This window comes from Loxodonta africana, chromosome 19 (assembly GCF_030014295.1).
Source record: "Loxodonta africana isolate mLoxAfr1 chromosome 19, mLoxAfr1.hap2, whole genome shotgun sequence".
Lineage (NCBI taxonomy): Eukaryota > Metazoa > Chordata > Mammalia > Proboscidea > Elephantidae > Loxodonta > Loxodonta africana.
This window is the reverse complement of record NC_087360.1, coordinates 64,605,937-64,615,967: the sequence shown is the minus strand read 5'-3', so window position 1 is coordinate 64,615,967 and position 10,031 is coordinate 64,605,937.

The following is a 10,031-nucleotide window of genomic DNA, read 5'->3' as shown; positions in this document are numbered from 1 at the left end:
TTAAAGAGTTCTTTTGTAGTAGATTTGCCCAGTGCAGTACATCCTTTAATTTCTTGACAGCTGTTTCCATCAGTGTTGACTGTGGGTCCAAGTAAATGAAATCCTTGACAATTTCAGTCTTTTCTCCTTTTATCATGATGTTGCTTATTGGTTCAGTTATGAAGAATTTTGTTTTCTTTACATTGAGGTGTAATCCATACTGACGGCTGTGGTCTTTGATCTTCATCAGTAAGTGCTTTGAGTGCTGTTCACTTTCAGCAAGCAAAGGTGTGCCATCTGCATATCATATGATGCTAATGAGTCTTCCTCCAATCCTGATGCTGCATTCTTCTTCATATAGCCCAGATTTTCAGATTTTTTGCTCATTATACAGATCAAATAAGTGTGGTGAAAGGAGACAACCCTGGCACACACCTTTTCTGATTTTAAATCACGCTGTATCCCCTTGTTCTGTTCAGATGACTGCCTCTTGGTCTATGTACAGATTCCTCATGAGCACAATTAAGTGTTCTGGGATTACCGTTCTTTGTAATGTTATCCACAATTTGTTATGATCTACACAGTTGAGTACCTTTTACATAGTTCGTAAAACATGGGTAAGCATCTTTCTGGTATTCTCTGCTTTTAGCCATGATCCATCTAGTATCAGCAATGATATCCCTTGTTCCAAGTCGTCGTCTGAATCCTCTTGAATTGCTGGCATTTCCCTATGTACTGCTGCAACCACTTTTGAATACTTGTCAGCATAACTTTACTTGTGTGTGATATTAATGATATAGTTGCATTCTGTTGGGTCACCTTTCTTTGAATTGGGCACAAATATGGGTTTCTTCCAGTCAGTTGGCCAGGCAGCCATCCTCCAAATTTCTTGGCATAGACAAGTGAGCACTTCCAGCATTGCATCCATTTACTGAAACATTTCAATTGGTATTCTGTCAATTCCTGGAGCCTTGTTTTCCACCAATGCCTTCACTGCAGCTTGGACTTTTTCTTTCAATACCATCAGTTCTTGGTCATATGCTACCTCCTGAAGTGATGAACAGTGACCAATTATTTTTGATATGGTGTCTCTGTGTATTCCTTCCATCTTCTTTTGATGCTTCCTGTGTTGTTCAGTATTTTGCCCACAGAATCCTTCAATATTCCAACTCGAATCTTGAATTTTTTCTTTAGTTCTTTCAGCTTGAGAAATGCTGATCATGTTCTACCTTTTTGGTTTTCTAAATCCAGGCCTTTGTACATTTCATTGTAATACTTTGTCTTCTCAAGCCTCACTTTGAAATTTTCTGTTCAGCTATTTTACTTCATCATTTCTTCCTTTTGCTTTAGCTACTCTACGTTCAAGAGCAAGTTTCAGAGTCTCTTCTGACATACATTTTGGTGGTTTTTTTTTTTCTGTCTTTTTAGTAACCACTTGCTTTCTTCATATATGAAGAAATAGTGCTTTCCTAATCAGCTTTTCTTCTCCCAGGTTCTCTGATGATCCATTCTGCACTCTATTGTCCATGTTATTTTTCCAAAATGTAAATCCGATCCTGTCTCTTACCAGCTTTCAATGACTCTCAATTAATGTTAAGAAAAAATCTGGCTGTCAAGCTCCTACTTTCACCACCTGACTATATGTGACTCTTCATAGAACAGAGTAAGTTATGTGTTTAAAATGCTTTTATATTGAGGTGTTATTTATATACAATAAAATGACAAATATTACCTGTGTTTTGATAAATTTTGACAAATATATATATTTGTGAAACCACCATCCAGGTAAGATATAAAACATTAAAGTTATCCTTTTAAAACATAAATCATGTTATCTTACTTGATTGCCATACCCTCAGGAGATTCCCATCACAGAATGAAATTCAAAATCCATTTGCAACCTATATAATTACTTAGATAGTTTCCTACTTATCTCTCTGACATCTCCCACTCCATTTTCCCCCTCACTCTCACAGCTCCTATATCGTGGATGCTCCTAGCTGTTTCAAACCTGCCAAGCTCATCCCTGCCTCTGCCTAGAACATGCTCACGGTTTTCTCTCATTTTTTCATGTTTGCTCAAATGCTGTCTCCTTGTTTAGGTAATGTGTGCTCTGGAGAACTTTCTTGATCACCCTGTTTAAGATGGCACCAACATCACTGTATGCCCTCTTACATATGTCAGCATTTTATATAATTTTATACATGTTTGTGTACTCGTTTATCCTGGACTGTAACAGCCGAGACATTGGATGTCTTATTTACTGCCATATCCCCAATGTTTCAAATGATATCTCAGAATAATTTCTGAATTAATACTTGTTAAATGAATAGGTGAAATCCAAACTCTCTAGCATGGCATAAAATGCCCTTCATGACCTGGCTCTTATCTTATTTTTCAGTTTTATTTTCCACTTCCTATATTTTTATATCCCTTCCCTTCAGTCAGGTTCAGCTATTTGCAATTCCCTAAAGCTCTGGTGGCACAGTGGTTAAGAGCTTGGTTGCTAATCACAAGGTCAGCAGTTTGAATCCACCAGCTGCTCCTTGAAAACCCTATAGGACAGTTCTACTCTGCCCTATAGGGTTGCTATGGGTTGGAATCGACTTGACAGCAACAGAAAGACATTACAAGGGGCTCTGGTGGCACAAAAGTTAAGGGTTCAGCTACTAAATGAAAGGTTGGTGGTTTGAAACCACCCAGTGTCTCCGTGGGAGAAAGACCTAGAGATCTGCTTCCATAGATTACAGCCAAGAAAATCCTATGGGGCAGTTCTACTCCACCACATGGGATCATAATAAGTTGAAATTAACTCAGTGACACCTAACAACAACAAAGACATCATGCTTCCCTTCACCTCTGGGTATATATTTCTGCTGTTACCTGGAAAGTCTTTGCTTCCTTTGTCTATCTGTCGTACATGTGCCCCTTGGTAGCTTGAGTTTCTTCCTCTGTGAAGCTCTCCCCAACCCTTTCTTTTCCCTACCCACTCCTTCGTATACTCTTAAAATTGCACCTATAAGCATTCACATTTCAGCAGTGGTTTTCTGCCTCTACTTGAGCTCTTTGACTATGTCATTTCATCTTTGTATCACTAGTCCTTAGCCAGTTTATTGTATTATTTGAGCTCTATAAATATTTGCTAAAAGAGCATATCAAAAAAGGAAAAGGGAAAAACAAGGAAAAGAGGAAAAAAGGGAAAAGCAAGGAAAGGAGGAAAAAAGGGAAAAGCTAGAAAAATTGCTACTTTAGATATTTAGATAATGAACTACAATTATTTGAATTCAGTTCCACAAATGCAATGAGTTCAAGGACCCAGCAAAATGATCTAGTGTTAGTTTATCCCTATTCTCATTCCAGTTATTAAATCTAGGGATTATTTAAATTTAGGGTTTTCAATTCTTGTTTCTTCTGTGTGTGTTTGTTTCTGAAGGAAAGAAGAAGAATGTTCAGAAGAAAGACTCATATTCCTAAGTGGCTTGGATGTAAACTCTTAACAGGTTTAAATACTAGCAAACAGTAACATACACACACGTACACACACACACACCTTTGTGGTGTTTATTACATATAAAGCCCACTTTCTTATGTTCTATTTATTCAAATAGTGGGAAACACACTCACAATGTAGCCAAATATGAAGATAACCTTTTGGTGTAACATCCAATAAAACCCCAGATTTCCCTCATTTCATCTTGGCTTCTTCCTCTGCCAATCTTTCTCCTTGGAGCTGAACAGGCTGACTTAGGCAGAAAGTTGAAGGGATAGTTCGGTGTAGGTAAAACAGAAGCTCATGATCAATCCTTGAATAATTTTATTAATTTTAATTATCGGTACACTGCATGCCTCTTTCCCCCAATAATTGCCTGTAATAAAAATCAAACCAGAAATATCCAAAATGGCCTGTTATATTAATCCCCTCAGAATTCAGGAAACTGTGGGGGGGGGGGGAAAGGGAAGAATTCCCCAGGAAACACTGCGATATGTGTTCACATCGTTCTCTGAAACAATACTTTGTACAAAAGTCTATTTAACTTGTTCTCAGCCATCATAGTTGTTTTCCGGAATCATAAAATTCCCATTATGAAATAAACCCTGGCATCAACTTGATTAGTATGATCATAAATCTTAACAGCAGCATGCATGCTGTAAACAGCAGTATTTTCAGACCACAATTATAGATTCTATTACTTCCTCTACCTACTACAGTAATTAGATATTATTTCAAAGCACTGCCAATTGTTGGCAGTGATTTTTTTTTTAAGGCATGCAAAAGAATCATTGATTTAAAACCACCAAAACGAAGTTTCTGAAAGCCCAATGGCAATGTATTAAGTGTTAATTTTATTGATTTGCTCTGAACTCAACTGAAAAGGAACCAAAACTATACGCAGTATTTATCTATAAAGTTACTATAAGATCTCATGAGTCAGAATCGACTCGATGGCAATGGGTTTTGGTTTTGAGTTATATACTCCCATTTATATATCGTTTTCTTTAAGCCTTTACATGTATGGGCACACATATATATAGATAATTAGTGATATTATTTAGATATGTTTTTAAAAGGGACTGTTAAAACAAACAAATGAAAAAACATTTTAAGCCAGTAATAGAAATTGATTGAAGTTTATTGAATATACAATTTGGAAATTGTGGTAACATTTTGATTAGAGTGTCAAAAATGTATTGCCATGGGAAAAAAGGGTCTGAACAGAACTGATAAACAAATTTATAGTCAGGAATGATTTTTATAGAGCATTGTCTTGAAGAACAATTAAAATAATTACTAATTTACCTTAAACGTAGCTCTCAGTCTGACCTTTGGCATCTGTTTGCCAAAACTAACTAAATTCTTCAAAAGAGTGCAATGCCCAAAGCAAAATGGTCTTACTGGTTTACATAGACCATTGTTAGAATCAAAAGTAACTTTTAGGAACCAGGTTTTTCAAGGGTCAAGTTTCAAAGGGACACCTAAGGGCAATGGCCTGTGCGGATTACCCCAACTTTTGTGAAAGGCAGAAATTTGGATTCCGGGAGAATTACAATAATTTTGTAAGCTCTTTCTAATGTAAGGCACCCTGGTGGTGCAGTAGTTAAGAACATGGCTTCTAACCAAAAGGTAGGCAGTTCGAGTCCACCAGCTGCTCCTTGGAAACCCTATGGGGCAGTTCTAGTCTATCCTACAGGGTTGCTATGAGTTGGAATCAACTCGATGGCAATAGATTTTTGGTTTATTCTAATGTAAAAGCTTTGTAATGGAGTCTGTTCTTTAAACCATATTTATGTAAATTTTGTAAAGTGAAAAGAATGAATAATTCATCAATAGCCTGGTGCTTAATGGACTGCTACAGGATGCTTTATGGACATTAATTCAGCAAGGGAAGTTTTAAAACTCAGTCCTTTGTAACCGGCTTGGTCTTACTCCTGAAGGTAAGGGAGCCATCTGTCCACAGCCAGACACAGACAACATCAGAGCTCAGAATCTTCATTCGCAATGCAACTTACCTTCAGTAGGCGGCCAATTTTGCCCCTGAGTTTTGAATCCAGCTTTGCCACTATTTAATTGTGAGTGAATCTGGGCCCATTATTTGACCTCCATAGTCTTTAGATTCATCATCTATAAAGGAAAAGATAAAAAAAAAAAAAACTCTAAGTTTTTTCATCCCTGGGTAATGCAAATGGTTAAGGCATTCAGCTATGAACCAAAAGGCTGGAGGTCTGAGCTCACCCAGAGGTGCTTTGGAAGAAAGGCCTGAAGATCTACTTCCAAACGTATCAGCCACTGAAAACCCTATGGAATGCGGTAGTACTCTGATACACACAGGGTCCCATGAGTTGGAAATGACTCTACGGCTACTAGTTAACCTAACAAAATATGGAGTTAAGGGATTGCATGACATGAATACATAGATTGTACACATACATGGAACTATAGAAGGGAACTGTACCTTTTGCTGCATTGTTCATACACATTCGTTCCCTAACTCATTCATTAAATCACTCCCCATTCAACAAACACTTCTCAATTATGAATTAGAGATAAAAGAAACATAAGACAGTCTTTGCTTCAAAGACAATCTTTCTACCTCCCCAACAGAACTGCCCTATTTGTCTATCAAACAAATGCCATTTTGACTTTTGCTATGGTCAGATTATTTGCTCTGAATTCTGGCTTATCGGGTATCATATGTGATGGAACTGGAATATCCAGTCATCTTGGTGAGATTAAGAAAATTTTTATTTGTTAATTGATGACAAGAATTCTCTTTCAGTTCTTACTGTTCGACTTAATTACCTTGAAAAGTCCAAAAGTGAAAAACCAAAGAGTAGAGATGTTTTAAAACTAGTTTTTATGAGGAACTGTTTTTAGGGTAAAGATGACTGACTAATTGCATGGGATTCCAACTTAAATGACCAAATCATTTACTATAGCTTCACGAACACACCGGCTTGTCAATAGTCTGAAACGATGTGAAGGAGCTGACTCTCATAGGGCCTGTTTATATGAATCAAATGACCATACTTAAAATAAGAATAATAATGTATATCCTGGTCCCTTAGTAGCAGGTACACCACAATTCAAAATTAGTTCATAGCCATAGCCATTCAACTAGGAGTTGAACTAAGAAGAAAGACTAATATAAAGTCTTATTTGTGCACCACAATCACAGAACCTCAGGAATCCCATTCTCGTTCTCTGAGAAAAGATATTCCTTAGTGATTCTCTTTAATGATTAAAAATAAAAGCTGAAATAACATGACACCAACTCTGTTGCTTGTCTATTCTTCTGGGACTCACATTCCTCGGGTGTTTACACACACAAACACACACATACACGAGATAAAGCAAGATGTGCGTCAAGTAGATCAAGCGGCAAACAGCCCACACCTGTCCATTAACACTTGACAAAGGCCTGTAGCTGAATGCCCAGTGGAGAGAAGTCTAACCTAAGAGTGGCTAAATACTCCATGTGCTCCAAAATCCTGACGATCAGAACAAGAGCGAGAATAGCTAATGCACAAGCAGGCGCAATTAACCCTAATTAGTTCAGAGTCAGGCTACAAAAGACTTAATTAGCAGTTATTAGGTGCCTCTCAGAAAAGGAGCATAAATAATGGTTGGTAGCAAGCTGTGTTTTAAAGAGTCTCCTGGCTAAGTGACACACACACGCGCGCGCACACACACACGCACACAGTGAAATCAATGTTCTTCCACTGAGGATTAAATGTAAAATAATAATATCGGTCTTGGCTTAAATTTCACTTATTTAGAATGGATCACTGACCTAATTTTTCTTTTTTTTCTCCTTTTTCCTGGACAACAGAGATGCTTCAGGAGAGGAGTTGGAGAGTTTAATTCTAATGGAGCGATGTTTAAGGTCTACCACAAAGAGAGGAGTGAGTATCTGTTGTTGGGTGAGTGCCTACGGGAGTTCAGAGGAATAGATAAAAATTTGTTCTCAGGTATTTCAAGGGTCAGGCTTTGGAGGGTTTCACATTGTAGAATTCCAAGAAGGAAAGGTTAATGTACAAAGATAGCAGGGAAACTGAGTGTTAATGAACATAACAATGAGCTAGTGACTGGTGTCAATTTTGATTGGGCCAAGCCTGAATCCTGGCTGTACATGAAATGGACCCCCTTCAGTCCAGCACAAATTCTTCCTACTTCTTTGCCTTATTTGTGCACCAGCATTGTTTCTCATACTAAGGACTCCTCTGACTTCAGGGGAAAATTGTTTGCATCTAAAAGACACAAAAACCCAAACAATATTTAAAAAAAAAAAGTCAAAGAACTATGACACGCCCCTCTCCATTTTCTCCCTCTCTCTGTCTCTCTTTGATATTTTTCTTAGACTATCCTTGACCCTTAAAGATTATAATTTTACTCTTAAAATTTGTAATATTCTACACAAAACGTGTTTGACATGAGCGAGGCTAGGAATTTATTTTGGGACACTACCTATTTCTTATCCTTTAATGCATATTTGATTATCTTTATTTAACACGACAATAAAGGTTATTACTCATAAAACTATTCAGTCTTGTCATAAATTATTTCATAGAGGAACTCTGAACACTGTTTGTAATTAAATGTAAACACAGAAAAGCTTTCTTTTAAGAGTATACTTTAACCAATCATTATTTCATATAACAACCATCATTCCCTTAAAAAAAATTGCTAAAGGGCAATTTAGAAACAATGGAAGTGTATTAATTTTCTATTAATACATAATAAATTACCAGAAATTTTGCAGCTTAAAAAAAATACCCATTTATTGGTTAGAAGACCAAGCTGAGTAGGCTGGGTTTTCATAACGTCAAAATTAAGGCCAGGTGGGGCACTCATTTGGAGGCTCTGAAGAAGAATCCACTTCTACACCCATTCAGGTTGTTGGCAAAATCTAGTTCCTTGGGGCTGCAGATCTGGGGTCCATGCTTTATTCCCGGCTGTCAGCTCTCTGCTCCCAGAGACCACCTGAATTTCTTCTTGTGTGATATCCTGCATCTTTAAAGCAGTAATGACATGTTGAATCCTTCTTTTGTTTTGAATGTTTTTTGATTGCCTTTCTGCTCCCAGCCAGAGAAATTGCACTGCTTTTTAAGGTCTACCTGTAAAAACACAAAACCTGTTGCCAGCTAGTCAATTCCAAACCATAGCAAACCTACAGGGCAGAGTAGAACTGTCCCATAGAGTTGCCAAGGAGCGCCGGGTGGATTTGAACTGCTGACCTTTTGGTAAGCAGCTGTGGCACTTAACCACTACACCACCAGGGTTTCCTTTAAAAGTCTAATACGGTTATAGTGAGCCTGCCTGGAAAATCTCCATTTTGATGAACTCAAAGTCAACTGATTAGTAACCTTAATTACCTCTTCAAAATCCTTTTTGCTTTGAAAAATAACATAATCACAGGCTTGAGATCTTACCATATGAAAAGTTTCAGGATCAGGGCTTAATCTTCTCTGCTTCTGCACTCAGGCCCCCGCTGGGGGTGGAGGGTGGCAGTGGTTGCTAGACAGGAACAGGAAGAAAGGTGCTAGCAGAGTCCCAGAGTACCAGGTTGGTGGGAGAGCAGTCAACTAAGAGCCTGTCCTGGGGAGGAGGGAAGCCAGTGGGAGGGACAACTGCACTTGAACTAAGATTCCAAGCCCCAGTACATCCTCCCGTTTTCTCATCAGACTTTACTTTCGAAACACAAATTCAAAGATAAAATTATTAAGAATTTCAAGATCACAACTGCAGAACATTAAACTCCAAGCATGGGTCCCCTTCTGACTCCAAAGGTCCCACACCCATGAAGCTAGCCTTGATAATAGGAAAGATGTATGTGTTTGCTATTATTTTTATTAGTAATAATAGTAATATTTTATAGATATCAGACACTTAGTTGGAAAAATTCTTATTTGCTTCAGAATGCCAATCCTATTCTTCTTTTGTACAGATGGACCTAAGAAACCAAGCCTGATTCAGAGACACCTTACATTCAATGGGGTTTTTACAATGGACTGCCTATAAGAACTCCAAACCATTAACTTAGAGTATTTCTTCTCATGGTGGAGGTGATACTGACATTTAACTGCAGTAAGTGAAACTCCTTTCCTTTTTTACCTTTTTCTATCGTTCTGAGTATTGCCCTACCTCCCAAGCCGGCTAGCTGGCTCATTTCATTATCACTGAAATTAATTAAAAATAAATCAGCTTGAACTTATATTGACCTTAAGTATTTCTTTTCTTTCTTTCTTTTTCTTTTTAACTTATCATGCAGATCAATTCAAATTCAATTTTTTTTTACAGAATAAGTTATGAAAATTGCATGTGGTTTTCCTTTTTTTTTTTTTTTTTGACTTCCTTTGCTGTCAAAGCTACTATGTAGATGATACAAGCTTAATCCCAAGGAAACTAATAAAGTGAATTGTTCATGCAATTACATATGATTTTCCTGTTACAACCCTCCCTGGGCCCCAATGCTCAGTGATTGACTGATCTGTGAAGCCAGAGTCCTGTCTGATTTTGAGCTTTGAGTATTCAACCATCTCTAAATTTTTGACAG